The sequence below is a fragment of the Castor canadensis genome, chromosome 9 (genome assembly GCF_047511655.1).
Source record: "Castor canadensis chromosome 9, mCasCan1.hap1v2, whole genome shotgun sequence".
Taxonomy (NCBI): Eukaryota; Metazoa; Chordata; class Mammalia; order Rodentia; family Castoridae; genus Castor; species Castor canadensis.
Window position 1 is genome coordinate 54943147 of NC_133394.1, and position 16301 is coordinate 54959447.

The 16301-nt window shown below is 36.3% G+C and overlaps 1 long non-coding RNA gene across 1 annotated transcript in view; it reads left to right on the forward strand.

Annotated features, from left to right (window-relative positions):
- LOC141410743 (uncharacterized) overlaps nt 1-16097 on the forward strand; it is a 58065-nt gene extending 41968 nt beyond the window's left edge. Inside the window, exon 3 of the long non-coding RNA XR_012435531.1 lies at nt 14952-16097. This is a non-coding gene — a long non-coding RNA (uncharacterized lncRNA). The remainder of the gene's footprint in view (nt 1-14951) is intronic.
- The last annotated feature ends 204 nt before the right edge of the window (nt 16098-16301 follow it).

Genomic DNA, 16301 nt, shown 5'->3' on the forward strand with positions numbered 1-16301 from the left:
ATACCTGACTTTTATTGCTATTACAAAGCAATAGCAATAAAAACAGCATGGTACAGGCACAAAAACAGATATGAAGATCAGTAGAACAGAATAGAGGATGCAGATATGAATCCATGCAGCTATGCTTACGTAATTTTTGACAAAGTTGCCAAAAACATATGATGGAGAAAAGACAGCCTTTTCAACAAATGTTGCTGGGAAAACTGCTTATCTGCCTACAGAAAACCAAAACTAGATCCATATTCATCACCCTGTACTAGTATCAACTCAAAGTGGATTAAAGGCCTTAATATCAGACCTGAAACCTTGAAGCTAATACGAGAAAGAACAAGGCATACACTGGAAACAATAAGCATAGGCAATGACTTCCTCAGTAGAACTCAAGTGGCTCAGTAACTAAGAGAAAGGAATGGCAAATGGGACTACATGAAATTAAAAAACTTCTGCACAACAAAAGCAGTGGTCTCTAAATTGAAGAGGCCAACCATAGAATGGAAGGAGATCTTTGCTAGCTGTGTATCAGACAAGAGACAGATAACGAGAACTCCCAAAAAATTAATGAACAAATCCAAAAATGGGCAACTGAACTGAACAGAACTTTTTCAAAGAAGGAACTCCAAATGTCTAAAAAAACACATGAAAAAAATGCTCACCATCCCTGGTCATAAAAGAAATGCAAATCAAAACCATACTAGTATTCAACCTCACTCCTGTTATAAAACTAACATCATGAACACCACCAACAGCAAATGTTGATGAGGATGTAGGAAAAAAGGAACCCTCATACACTGCTGATGGGAATGTAAGCTAGTACAACCACTATGGCAAGCAATATGGAGGCTTCTTAAAAATTAAAAATTGATCTGCCATAAGATCCAGCAATATCACTCCTAGGGATATACCCAAAGGAATGTGGCACAGGTTACTATAAAGGCCCTTCTACACCCATGTTTATTGTAGCACTATTGACAATATCTAAGCTATGAAAACAGCCAAGATGCCCCAATACTGATTAGTGGATTAAGAAAATGTGGTATTTATATATAATGGAATTTTACTCAGCCACAAAATAGAATGAAATTTTGTCATTCACAGTTAAATGGATGGAAGAATCTAACATCATCTTAAGTAAAATTAGTCAGTCTCAGAAGGCCAAAAATCACATGTTCTCCCTCATAAACAGATTACAGATCTACAACAAATGCAGTAATATTATTGGATACAGGTCACACACTAAGGGGAGATCATGCAAGGCAGGGATAAGGAAAGGGAAGGAAACAAAAAACTTGAATGTGGTTGATATGCTCACTGTATAGGAATGAATATGGTAATCTTAAATTGGCCAAGGCCACCATGGGAAGGGGACTAGGGAGTAGGGAAGAGGTCTGGTTGAGATTAACCAGTTTGGGTTGTAATACACATATGGCAACAACACAAGGAATCTCTCTAAATAGCTATCTTTATCTCAAATAAGCAAAAACACTGTGTTGTTCTTATATCTTTTATGGTTTTTTTCTTCTACAAAATTGGAGAACAAGAGGGAAAACAGGTTCTGTCAGGAGGCTGTGGTCGGGGGAGGGAAGGAGGAGGTGGTCCAAGTAATGTATACACACATAAATAAATGCAAAAATGATACCTGTTGAGACTGTTCTGGTAGTCGGGGGAGAGGGTATGAAAAAGAGCAGCAGAGAGGGTGAATTCAAACATGACACATTCATTTTTATTATTTTTCTCCTTCTGCTTGTTTTGGGGTTTTCTTGTTCTTGTTTTTATAGGAGTTTGGGATGTAGCATTAGGTCATTGATTTGAGATCTTTCTGACCTTTTAGTATATGCACTCACGGCTATAAACTTTCCTCTTAGGACTGTCTTTGCTGTGTCCCATAGGTTCCAGTAGGTCGTGTTTTCATTTTCATTAACTTCCAGGAACCTTTCAATTTCCTCTTTTATTTCATCAATGACCCATAGATCATTGAGCAATGTGTTGCTCAGCTTCCATTTGTTTGCATGTTTTCTGCTGTTGTTTTTGTTGTTGAATTCTAGTTTTAATGCATTGTGATCAGATAGAATGCAGGGGATTTTTCCTATTTTCTTATATTTGCTGAGGCTTGCTTTGTGCCCTAAGATATGATCAGTTTTGGAGAAGGTTATATGGGCTGCTGAGAAGAATGTATATTGTGCAGAAGTTGAATGAAATATTCTGTAGACATCAGCTAGGTCTATGTGATCTGTGGTGTGGTTTAGAATTTCTTTATTGATTTTTCGTTTGGATGACCTATCTATTGGTAATAGGGGAATATTAAAGTCTCCCACTACCACTATGTTGGAGTCTATATATGCTTTTAATTCCTTTAGAGTGTTTCATGAAATTGGGTGCACTGACATTGGGTGCATATAGTTTGATAATTGTTTTTTCCTTTTGGTGTATTTCCCCTTTTATTAGTATGAAGTGTCCTTCTTCATTTGATCAATATAAGTTTGAAGTCTATTTTGTCTGATATAAGTATTGCTACTTCTGCCTGTTTTGGGGGGCCACTGGCTTGATAAATCTTCTTCCAGCCTTTCACCCTAAGCCATTGTTTATTTCTATCAATGAGATGGGTCTCTTGTAAACAACAGATTGTTGGATCTTCCTTTTTAATCCAGTTTGCCAAATGGTGTCTTTTGATGGGGATGTTGAGTCCGTTGACATTCAGTGTTATATTGATAGGTATTTGGTGATTCCTGCAATTTGGTTGCTTTTGTTGTTTAAGGATTTGAGTACATGCAGCTGAATCAATACTACTCTCTGATTCCTTATCTTTTCTTCTCCTTTGGTTTGATACTTCCTGTCCTCTCATGGTTTTGTTTGCTTTCCTCTTCTGTGTGTAGAATTCCCTGCAGAATCTTTTGTAGTGGTGGCTTGTTGGTCATGTATTGTTTTAGTTTTTGCTTATCATGGAAGATTTTTATTGCTCTATCATTTTGAATGTTAGTTTTGCTGGGTAGCATATGCTAGGGTTGAAGTTCTTTTTCATTCAGTGCCCTGAATACTTCACTCCATGCCCTTCTTGCTTTTAAGGTTTCCATTGAGAAGTCTGCTGTGATTTTGATGGGTTTATCTTTATATGTTATTTGTATTTTTCTCTTTTACAGCCTTCATTATTCTTTCTCTATTGTCTGTGCTTGTTGTTTTAATGATAATATGTTGTGGGGATGTTCTGTTTTCGTCAAGACTATTTCGTGTCCTGGGTGTTTCCTGTACCTGAATTGGTGTAAATTTCTTGAGATTTGGGAAATTTTCTGTTATTATTTTATTGAATATATTACAAATTCCTTTTGTTTGGACTTCTTCTCCTTCTCCAATGCCCATGATTCTCAGGTTTGATCTTTTGATGGAGTAGGTGAATTCTTGAATATTCCTTTCACAGGTCCTGAGTTGTTTGACTAACTATTCTTTGTTTTTTTTCTTTAATTTCTATTTTATCTTCAAGTTATGAGATTCTGTCTTCTACTTGTTCTAGTCTGCTGGAGTGGCCTTCCACTGTGTTTTGTGTTTCTGCTTGATTCTTTTTTCTGAGGTTTTCCATATCATGGGTCACTTTCTTTTTAATATTTTCTATTTCCATCTTTAATTCACTTATTTCTTTATTTCTAATGTTCTCTGTTTCAATTTGGTGTTTATTTAGGGCTCCTATGAGTTCATTTATTTGTTTCTGTGTCTTCTCATATTCTTTATTTTTGGTGTCTTGAAATTTCTTGAGTGCATCTTGTATATTTTGGTTAACTGCATCTAGTATCTTCTCCATGAAATTCTCAATGATTAAATGCTAGATTTCTTCTTTGAGGGTGTTTTTGTTGGCGTCACCGGGGTCCTTGTAGTTGTTTACTTTTGTTTTGTTGGAGTTAGGAACTGGGCATCCTTTTTCTTCATTTCCTTCTAAATCCTGTATTAAATTATTATTTTTTTTTGAGGAGAGTGTTTTCCACCCCATCTTCTTCTCATTGCTCCTCTTGGTGCTGTGTAACTATGTTCTTGATAGGCTAGTTGGTGGTTTTAGTCACCTGGTTTCTTTTCCTTGATTTAATTTTTGTTTTGTGGCTGTCTTGGTGTGTTATCTGTCCCTGGTCTTGGTGTAATTTAGCAATGACTAATGCACAGGTTCAATACCCGACCAGTAGTTAATATATGATATTGAAGACCACTTGATGATAATATCTATAAGCAGTGTGAATTGGAGAAGTTAACATTTGTTAGGCTAGCTATAGAAGTTTGGGGCATTGGATAGGGTGGCACTAAAAGAGGAGGATGGAAGTGGGGTAGGTGAGTGGGGAAAGTGGTGTAGTGGCTGCTGGTTTTTATGGCCCTTGTGTATGTTTGGGTGTATTTCTGTTGCTGTGGTATAGGGTGCTTGTGTCAGGGATTGCAGGAGTTGGGGTTGTGTAAAGTTGGTATAGTAGGTTGGTCAGCTGGTGGTGAGTGTATAGGAGGGAGGGGTAGTCTTTTGACAGTTTGGGGGAGAATGGAAGGGGAAGGTAAGGACAGAGGGAGAGAGTGGGTGTGAAGGGGTGGAATGAGTAGTTTGGAAGGAGAGCAATGGATTTTAGCACAGGATAAGGAGGGAGAGTGAAGGGGGTGAGAATAGGGATGAGAAGATGATGATGGTAAAGTTGATAGTATAGAAAGAAAAAAAAGACAATACAAATAGAAATAAAAATAGAAAACCCACAATAACAAAACAAACAAAAAAAAAGGAAAAAACAAACAAACAAGCAGACAAAAAACCCAACAGTTTCAGGAAGGATAGAATTTCAGTCTTATTTTAAGTTCTGTAGTTACTCCTCTGGCATCTATCCTGGTATTGGTATATGAACAGAAGTTCTGATGTGGTCTCATCAGGTGATTGGCTTGTGAGTAGTGTTTTGTTCTTCTGTCCACCAGTGTAATTGAAATTGTGAGGTGAGGTATGTTTGCCAGATCATGCAGGGTGGTCATTGCTATTGATTTCCCCAGATGATAGCTGTGTTATCCTTCATCTGCAGCTGTTTGGTCAGCTACTCCCCCAGTGAGGAGGGGCAGTTCAATTCTGGATGCTGCTCTTTAGCCCAGGAGATGATCTCTGTGATCTACTCCCTGCCCTACTTCAGGGAGTGGCTTATCGATTCCCCTACCCCCCCACAGTCTTCCACAGTCTTTACTGCCCTTACAGTGTTTGTTTACTGATAGTTCATGCTGAGATTAACTCCTTACCTCTCCCCCTTTCTCTGGTGCACTTTCAGCATTCCACCCACCCTTTCTGCTGTCATGCTAAATTACAGTTTGTTGTTTGTTATTCAGTTTTGTTGGGAAGGGGGAGAATCAGTCTGCCCAGGGGCTGTGCAGGTTCATGTTCCCTGGGGTGGCTGAGGGAGTTCCTCATGGTGTGTGGCACTCACCTGTTTGTTCTGTCAAATGGCGTGCAGGCAGGTTTGGAGCCAGAGGTGGCAGTGGAGATGGTGGGCAGCGGCAGCAGCAGTGATGATAAATGGTTCCAAATTTTCTCAGTGTAATGTGGCTTGGGGATGCTTTCCATGGGCTAGGGGTTCAGGATGTCAAAAGTTTGATTCTGGTTGGTGCTTTATTTCTGTTTGGTGGAGGATGGAGAAGAGAAAGAAAGAAGAAAAAAAATTGCCATGGGGAAGGAGAGTTTCCCCAGAGCTGGACCCACCTTGCTGGCTGTGCACCAGGGTGCAGTTATTAGATGAAATTAAAGGCTGACTTGTGGGTCATTCTTTGAATTTTTTCTTGTACCTAGTGTTATGGCAGTTATTATTTTGGCTAGAAGCACTCAGAATTACCCTAGAGTGGCTCCAATGTCTCAGGGAGGTTTTGGAGTCATGGAGGTTAGGCTTTCTGCTTCTGTACCCTGGTCACCATCTTAGATCACCTTAATATTTGCAAACTGCCTTCAACAATACAACAAAAAGATCATGCACCATGATCAAACTGGTTTCATTACAGAGATGAAATAATGATTCAACATATGCAAATCAATAAATGTAATGCATTGCACATAATAGAAAAGTGAATAAAAATCACATGATCATCTCAATAGACATAAAAGAAACCTTTGACAAAATTCAATATCCCTTCATGATAAAAGTCCTGAACCAAGTGGGAGTACAAGTAATGTACCTCAACATAACAAAGGCTATGTATGATAAGGCTACAGTCAACATCATACTAAATGGGCAAAAAACTGAAACCATTTCTAAAATCAAAACTAGCAAAAGTGTACATGGTCTTCATTCTTACTCAGTAAAGTTCTTGAAAACTTAGCCAGAGCAATGATGCAAGGGAAAGAATAAAAGGAATAACAATGAGAAAGGAAGAAGTCAAATTATGCCTATTTGCAACCCTAAAGACTCAACCAAAAAATATGGTTGTGGTGGAAGCTCTAATTTCTGAAAAATTTTGTTTTATATAGAATTAAAATATAAAACAAAACCATGAAGTACACAAAGTACAATGCAATTGAAATGTAATGAAATTCTTATACCAATGGTTGTGAAATAGTATATTATTTGAAGAAGAGTCATAATAAGTTAAAGATGCATGTTGTTACAAACCAACATTTACAAAATAACTACAGTAATCTACTTTCAATATGAGATAAAATTGAATGCTAAAAATTATGCGAGTCATTAAAATAATTTCAGGAAAGGAAAAACAGAGAAAGAAAATATCAACAGAAATTTTTTAAAAGGTAGACTTAGACACAATTATAATAAACACTACTATATTAAATGTAAATATTCTAAATACTTAACCAGCAGAGATTTCTAGGTTTGATAAAAGACAAAAGCCAAATACATGATACTTGCAGGAAAAATGTTTTATTATTTTTTTTTTATTCAATATTTTATTTTATTTTTTTTTTCATTTTTCTTTTATTAGTCATATGTGCATACAAGGCTTGGTTCATTTCTCCCCCCTGCCCCCACCCCCTCCCTTACCACCCACTCCACCCCCTCCCACTCCCCCCCTCAATACCCAGCAGAAACTATTTTGCCCTTATCTCTAATTTTGTTGTAGAGAGAGTATAAGCAATAATAGGAAGGAACAAGGGGTTTTGCTGGTTGAGATAAGGATAGCTATACAGGGCATTGACTCACATTGATTTCCTGTGCATGGGTGTTACCTTCTAGGTTAATTCTTTTTGATCTAACCTTTTCTCTAGTTCCTGGTCCCCTTCTCCTATTGGCCTCAGTTGCTTTAAGGTACCTGCTTTAGTTTCTCTGCATTAAGGGCAACGAATGCTAGCTAGTTTTTTAGGTATCTTACCTATCCTCACCCCTCCCTTGTGTGCTCTCGCTTTTATCATGTGCTCATAGTCCAATCCCCTTGTTGTGTTTGCCCTTGATCTAATGTCCACATATGAGGGAGAACATACGATTTTTGGTCTTTTGAGCCAGGCTAACCTCACTCAGAATGATGTTCTCCAATTCCATCCATTTACCAGCGAATGATAACATTTCGTTCTTCTTCATGGCTGCATAAAATTCCATTGTGTATAGATACCACATTTTCTTAATCCATTCATCAGTGGTGGGGCATCTTGGCTGTTTCCATAACTTGGCTATTGTGAATAGTGCCGCAATAAACATGGATGTGCAGGTGCCTCTGGAGTAACAGTCTTTTGGGTATATCCCCAAGAGTGGTATTGCTGGATCAAATGGTAGATCGGTGTCCAGTTTTTTAAGTAGCCTCCAAATTTTTTTCCAGAGTGGTTGTACTAGTCTACATTCCCACCAACAGTGTAAGAGGGTTCCTTTTTCCCCGCATCCTCGCCAACACCTGTTGTTGGTGGTGTTGCTGATGATGGCTATTCTAACAGGGGTGAGGTGGAATCTTAGTGTGGTTTTAATTTGCATTTCCTTTATTGCTAGAGATGGTGAACATTTTTTCATGTGTTTTCTGGCCATTTGAATTTCTTCTTTTGAGAAAGTTCTGTTTAGTTCACATGCCCATCTCTTTATTGGTTCATTAGTTTTGGGAGAATTTAGTTTTTTAAGTTCCCTGTATATTCTGGTTATCAGTCCTTTGTCTGATGTATAATTGGCAAATATTTTCTCCCACTCTGTCGGCGTTCTCTTCAGTTTAGAGAGCATTTCTTTTGATGAACAGAAGCTTTTTAGTTTTATGAGGTCCCATTTATCTATGCTATCTCTTAGTTGCTGTGCTGCTGGGGTTTCATTGAGAAAGTTCTTACCTATACCTACTAACTCCAGAGTATTTCCTACTCTTTCTTGTATCAACTTAAGTGTTTGGGGTCTGATATTAAGATCCTTGATCCATTTTGAGTTAATCTTGGTATAGGGTGATATACATGGATCTAGTTTCAGTTTTTTGCAGACTGCTAACCAGTTTTCCCAGCAGTTTTTGTTGAAGAGGCTGCTATTTCTCCATCGTATATTTTTAGCTCCTTTGTCAAAGATAAGTTGCTTATAGTTGTGTGGCTTCATATCTGGATCCTCTATTCTGTTCCACTGGTCTTCATGTCTGTTTTTGTGCCAGTACCATGCTGTTTTTATTGTTATTGCTTTGTAATATAGTTTGAAGTCAGGTATTGTGATACCTCCTGCATTGTTCTTTTGACTGAGTATTGCCTTGGCTATTCGTGGCCTCTTGTGTTTCCATATAAATTTCACAGTAGATTTTTCAATCTCTTTAATGAATGTCATTGGAATTTTGATGGGAATTGCATTAAACATGTAGATTACTTTTGGGAGTATCGACATTTTTACTATGTTGATTCTACCAATCCATGAGCATGGGAGATCTCTCCACTTTCTATATTCTTCCTCAATCTCTTTCTTCAGAAGTGTATAGTTTTCCTTGTAGAGGTCTTTCACATCTTTTGTTAGGTTTACACCTAGGTATTTGATTTTGTTTGAGGCTATTGTAAATGGAATTGTTTTCATACATTCTTTTTCCGTTTGCTCATTGTTAGTGTATAGAAATGCTAATGATTTTTCTATGTTGATTTTATATCCTGCTACCTTGCTATAGCTATTGATGATGTCTAGAAGCTTCTGAGTAGAGTTTTTTGGGTCTTTAAGGTATAGGATCATGTCGTCTGCAAATAGGGATATTTTGACAGTTTCTTTACCTATTTGTATTCCTTTTATTCCTTCTTCTTGCCTAATTGCTCTGGCTAGGAATTCCAGTACTATGTTGAATAGGAGTGGAGATAGTGGGCATCCTTGTCTGGTTCCTGATTTTAGAGGGAATGGTTTTAATTTTTCTCCGTTAAGTATAATGCTGGCTGTAGGTTTGTCATATATAGCTTTTATAATGTTGAGGAACTTTCCTTCTATTCCTAGTTTTCTTAGAGCTTTTATCATGAAATGATGTTGGATCTTATCAAAGGCTTTTTCTGCATCTATTGAGATGATTAAGTGGTTTTTGTCTTTGCTTCTGTTAATGTGGTTTATTACGTTTCTTGATTTTCGTATGTTGAACCACCCCTGCATCCCTGGGATGAAGCCTACCTGGTCGTGGGGAATAATCTTTTTGATGTGTTGCTGAATTCGATTTGCCATTATTTTGTTGAGGATTTTTGCATCAATGTTCATTAAGTAGATTGGCCTATAGTTCTCCTTTTTGGAGGTGTCTTTGCCTGGTTTTGGGATAAGTGTAATACTGGCTTCATAAAATGTGTTTGGCAGTTTTCCTTCCCTTTCTATTTCATGGAACAGTTTAAGGAGGGTTGGTATCAGTTCTTCTTTAAAGGTCTGATAGAATTCAGCAGAGAATCCATCAGGTCCTGGACTTTTCTTTTTGGGGAGACTCTTGATTGCTGCTTCAATTTCATTTTGTGTTATAGGTCTATTCAGGTGATTAATTTCCTCTTGGTTCAGTTTTGGATGATCATATGTATCTAGAAATCTGTCCATTTCTTTTAGATTTTCAAATTTATTTGAATATAGGTTCTCAAAGTAGTCTCTGATGATTTCCTGGACTTCCATGGTGTTTGTTGTTATCTCCCCTTTTGCATTCCTGATTCTACTAATTTGGGTTTTTTCTCTCCTCATTTTAGTCAGGTTTGCCAGGGGTCTATCGATCTTGTTTATTTTTTCAAAGAACCAACTTTTTGTTTCATTAATTCTTTGTATGGTTTTTTTGGTTTCTATTTCATTGATTTCAGCTCTTATTTTTATTATTTCTCTCCTTCTATTTGTTTTGGGATTTGCTTGTTCTTGTTTTTCTAGGAGTTTGAGATGTATCATTAGGTCATTGATTTGGGATCTTTCAATCTTTTTAATATATGCACTCATGGCTATAAACTAGGAAAAATGTTTTAGATCAAGATTATTTTCTTACTTTTTCAGTACTGGAAATTGAACTTAGGGCCTTGTGCTTGCTGGGCAAACCCTCTACCACTTAAGCCACATCTCAGTCCTAGATGGAGATTATGACATACAGACTTTTAATGTAGCATCATGATTCCTGTCACCTGGTGTTCACATTCATGTGTGATCCCTTGTCCTTAATTATGGATGAAATTTGTTTCTGAACAATAAAATACTGCAGAAGATTTGAAAATAAACATCAATCAATTTTACCTAGTTCTAGGTACTTGTAGGAGTATTTCTAAATAAACATGGAAAATTAACCAAAATAGGCCATATTGTTTATAAAACAAGTCACAGTAAAAGTTAAAGAATGTGAAACCTTCAGAGTATGCTTTTGTTGATAATAGTAATAAATTAGAAGTTAATGATAATAGGCTATCCATAAGATCTCCATTGGGAATTAAACAAAAACTTCTAAATGATTCCATGAGTAAACAATCAGTTCATTTCTAATGTACAGATTACCTCAAAATAGTTTTAACTAAGTGTTAATGAAAACAGCAAAACATGTAAGATAAAGCAAATGTTTAGGATAAATGTTTAGGAAAAAAATTAAGTAGTATTTAATAAAGCTACAATTTTAAATACCTATGTTAGAAAGAAGAAAGGTGTAAAATTGTTGTGCATGTTATTGAAAGCAGATGTCAGTGAAATAAAAAGTAAACAATTGAAAAAAATCAACAAATCCAAATCTTTCCTTTGAAAACAATTTGTTAAATGTATAGAAAGATTGATTTTACAAAGGAAAGACACAATAATATTAAGAATAAATGAAGTGAGGTTTAGATACATCATAAAGAACTTTATACCAATGAATTTTTTAGCATACCTAAAATGGCAAAATCACATAGAAGTCACAAATTATCAAAACCAATACAAAAAGAACAGAAAATGTGAATAGCTTTACAAAGAAATTAAATTTGTCATTAAAGATTTCTCACAAAGAAAATTCTAGGTGTAATTAACTTCTCTTGTAAATTCAATCAAACTTTTGAGAAAGAAACATTTAACTTTTAACAAACTCAAAACAGAGAAAAAAGGTTCAACTGCAACTAATTTTGTTAGTTCAAAATTTAACATACCATACTTTGTTCACTAAAAAGGAACATTTATAATATGACAGATACTTTGGTGATAAATTAGTTATGGGAATATAAAAAATTAAGCAAGTGAAAAAAACCAAGTGATTGTTAACCTTACCTGTTGTGGAAACAATAAAAAACAATAGAAAAAAATAATTAATATCAACATTCTATTGTATATGGTTGAATAGTGAACATATTTACATAGTTATAATAGTAAGGCCACAAAAGTATAATTTGGTGATATTTAAATGGTAGCTAGAGCAGATGTGTATGTATGATGTGTTTATTCTTACATTGTAGGAAGTTGGTAGATGACTTCTTTATTGGGAATTTATGAAATAGCAGTATATTCCTGTTGGATTTTTTTTCTGGGTAATTTATGAAGAACAAAAATTCATTCAGTTTACATTCTGGAGGCTGGGAGTTACAAGGTCAAAGGGTTGCATCTGGTGAATTCCTTCTTGCTGGTGGAGGACTCTGCAGAGTCCCAAGATAACAAAGGGCATCACTGGTGAGTGGAGCTGTGTAAAGAGACAGAGACATAGCTCAGTTATAAACTGAACTGTTCTCAAAATTGCCCATCAACCTGTTGTGCTGGTCAATACTCTATTACTATAAAAAATACCTGAGATAATAAACTTAAAAAAGGGAAAGTCTTATTTTAACTCATAATTTTAGAACTCCCAGTCCATGAATAGTTGATTACATTGCTTTGGGCCTGTAGTAAGTCAGCATCTTATAGCAGAAGCACATGGTAGAGCAAAACCACTCACTTAATTGCCAGGAAGCACAAGAAAGTCAGGAGGGGCTTTGGGTTCCACAATCCCCTTTAAGTGCATACCTCCAATGACCTAAAGACCTCCCTCCAACAAGCTTCACCTCTTGAAATTAGCACCACCCTGGGATCCAACTATTTAACACATGAGACTTTGGGGGATACTCAACATCAAAAATATAGCACCCATCAATGTATTAGTACATAAATTTATGAACAGATTAGTTCATTCCTTAAAAGACTCTTAAACATCACACCTGGTCCCAGCCATTAATATTTCACAATGGGGATTAAATATTGACATGAGCTTTGGTAGGGACACTCAAACCATAGCATATATGAACAACTTGATAAAATGTAGCATTCAAGTATCATTATTATTATATGATGAGAATTTACACATTCATTACTTTCATAAGACAATATTAATGACATATGTGAATGCATCTGCACACCTCACCTGTCTAAATAAAACACGAGAGTAATATACATTAAAATATAATTGTGGTTATCTTTATTTCGTAGCTTCCAGAGTTTTAATAATAGACACATATCACATTTTTTTTTTGGTACTGGGGTTTAAACTCAGGACTTTGTACTTGCTAGGGTGGTGCTCTACCACTAGAATCACTCTGCTAGTACTTTTTGCTCTGTTTATTTTTGAGACAGGGTTTAGCTTTTTGACTAGTCTGGCCTGGACTAAAACCCTCTATGTATGCTTCCTGCAGGATCTGGGATGACAGGCACATGCCACCACACCCAGCTTTTTTCTACTGGGCCAGGGTCTTGTGAAATTTTGCACAAGCTGGCCTGGAAGAGCAATCTTCTCAATATTAACCTCTCACAGAGTTCGGATGACAGGCACACCTCACAACACCCAACAATTGAGATAGGGTCTTGGGGAACCCCTCCACTGCCAAGGGTGGGCTGTCCTCACACCCTGATCCTCTTGATCTCCACCTCTTGAGCAGTTAAGATTATAGGCTTGAGCCACCAAGACCCAGACAAGGTTTATTTTAAAAAGAAGAATTCATCAGAATAAGAGTAAAGATAAATGATATTGACAAGGTACAAAACCTTTTTGCCAAGGTTTCCATGCTACTAAATATCTCCTACCCACACGTGCATGCACACACACAGGTTAACAATCCGTTTCTGTGTGTAGGAAGCAAATGTGACTGATATAATTCTTAGCAGAACCACAAAGGGGCTGAGAATGAATGCCAGGGAAGAGACAATTTCCCTATCACCTTCCAGCATGAGACTGCATATGACAGACCCAACACACATCCATTCAGCCTGGTCTAATAGGAATAGCACAGAAACTGTGTTTGGCAAACAGGTTCTGATAGATCTTATGCTGTGCTGAGAACTGTCAAAAAACTGTAAAGTCGAGTCCTCAGTAGAATTTTCAGTTATCAGAGGCTGTATTTATGTTCACTAGTGATGGTCTTGGAAAACTAAAAGCATGTGACTGTATGCTAGACCCAAATACACTGCGGAAGGGTAGTCACAAATCCTATGTATGGGAGAAAAAAAAGTAAAGGACTACTTTCAAGATACTAAAGCAGAAAGTTACCAGATCTTCTATGATTACAAAAAATGTTTTTTGCCATCATTGCTTTTGTTATTATATTTTACTACTGGAGACATTTAAGTATATAAGACTAAACGTGTTTAACAGTAGATGTCTTCCAGAAAGAAATTAAAACTAAGTATCATGGAACTTGAGAAGAGGGAGAACAGGAGGGCATGTACAGCAGTGGGCCAGAAGACCCTGAAACTGTTATCAGGAAGAGTCCATTTTGGTGACAAAAAACAAATTGGTTTTTGGAAGTCTGTTTTCAAAGATCACCAATCTTTCTGACCATCTTTTTATTTCTTGCGAAGTAAAGAGGCAATTGATTGTTCTGCAACTCCAAAGTTAAGTTTTCAGCAATGAAAACAAGAAACAGCCTCCTTTTCATTTGCTTCTTCTGAAGACATGATTCTGAAGGGGAACAAGAAACTGGTTTCTGTCTCATTTTCATGAAACATTTTCAATTGAATAAAATTAACTTGAAAGGATGTCAAATAGAAACTCTGGCAATGACTCTGACTCAAATGAATATGTTGTACTTTTGATATCTGTCATTGAATTCCCCTGGTCCTCACACTGTTCTCCATTTAAAAAGACAATATCTGACTGTTTCTTGGAGTGGGGGCAAATTCCACTCGGACACCTGCATGCCAGATGTGTGCTGCTCACATGCACCCTACTATTCTACTTGTGATATTTACCACAAATTGCTTTCCTCTTTGGCATGAGAAGTAGAGTCATCAGAAAGCATCAGAACTCTTAAACATTTTTTCTCATTACTCTTTTATCATGTCATTCACATGTTTTCAGTTTTCTCTCTAATTCTAGTTTTACATAGCAGTGCTTATTCCAAATTCACAAATCATGTTTTTTTTCCTTGTTTATTGAGAATTAGGGATTAATTTTGGTGCTTTAAATTTGTTTTTACTTTTAAAATATAGACAGCGACAAATGAAGGTTTAGTATACTTCACTTTTCTGTTGGGTCAATCATCGACAAGAGAACAAACAGAGTTTTGAAGTTCTGATGAATCCACTCCAAATCTATTGAATGAATTAGAATACATCTATTTTAAGCGTTATTTAATAGAAATAATTGGTTTTTCATGTTAAACAAGGAGATGTTCTTTCTCACAGGTCTGTGCTCCAAACTGGAAAGGAAAGTCATACAACAGATGGACATTAAAATGGAAAGATCAAAGACTGACATCATTGGAGCTCAAGATCTAGAAGGAAGGACAGGTGGACACCAGAAGGATAAAGTTAATATGTTATTTTGCTGCTACCAACAGGCAAGAAGACCAGAGCAAACACAGCAACATGTGCAGAAATCCTCTGTCAGCTGGCTATAATTTCGTTGGATTATTCCAAATGGCTTGCTTAAATCCATCTCATATAATATTACCATGCAGACCCATGGGTGTCCTTGTATCAAATCAATGTGCTAAGTTTTAAAAAGAGTTGTGAATCACATGTCAAAGGTATATAGGCAATATTGTGACATAGGCCCCTTATTGGTTATGAAGAACTAATTTTAGTACTGTGCAAATCCTTAGGCTTTATTTTAAATATAAAATATCAAATATATTATCAACACAATAGCAGTAGAAACAAAACTTTATTGAACACAGTTTTAAGCACTAGCCTGAGTACTTACTTTTATAATACCTCTTAACATTCATATTAATTTTACAGGTAGGTACTAATGTTCCATCCATTGTGAAGAAAAGGGGTAAAGGCTGAACATACATCAAGTAAGTTTCTAAGGTGACCTGGCTAAGAAATTGTGACACTGAAAGCCAGCTGTCTGACTCTGGAATACCTGCCACTATGCTCGGATGCACATCAATGAAATGTGCATGAGATTTGTCTTATTTGTAGGTAGCAAGTTTTGCTTGTTAATGATAATCACATACAAATTTACTCAGTCATATTTGGCCCAAGTAGAAAAATAGATTGTTTTCCTGTTCTTTAGATATATTGTTCTTCCTGACTCCTCTCTAGTCTAAGAGCAATTATATACTGGTAGATATGACAAAGATCCTCCCACTCTTATGAGGATGTGGAGCCACTAAGGTAGAAAGGTCGCCAAATCACTTCACTTGTGAAGATGAAATTTACTTGAAGAAATCTGAATGTGTGTTTTTATGATTCATTCATTATCAGAACAATGTATGGGCAGAAGAACTTTGAGCAAATTCAAAAATATTAATAATAGAATAAAATTAGAATTTCTCAATCATCTCTCTCATTTACTGAATTATCCCTAGGTCTCTCCCTATTCCTCATTCCCTTTTAGGTTTAAACAGAGTTATTCCTGTGCCACTTGAAAGTATCAAATAACAGTATTTTCACATGTGCAGTCATCTCCAATTGGGCATTATTACCTTGTGGTACTTATAAACATAATAGAAGATATGTACATACAGATGCACTTTGAAACTCAGAAATGGAAAAAAGGAGTAATGTAACCCAATGTTTTTCCTG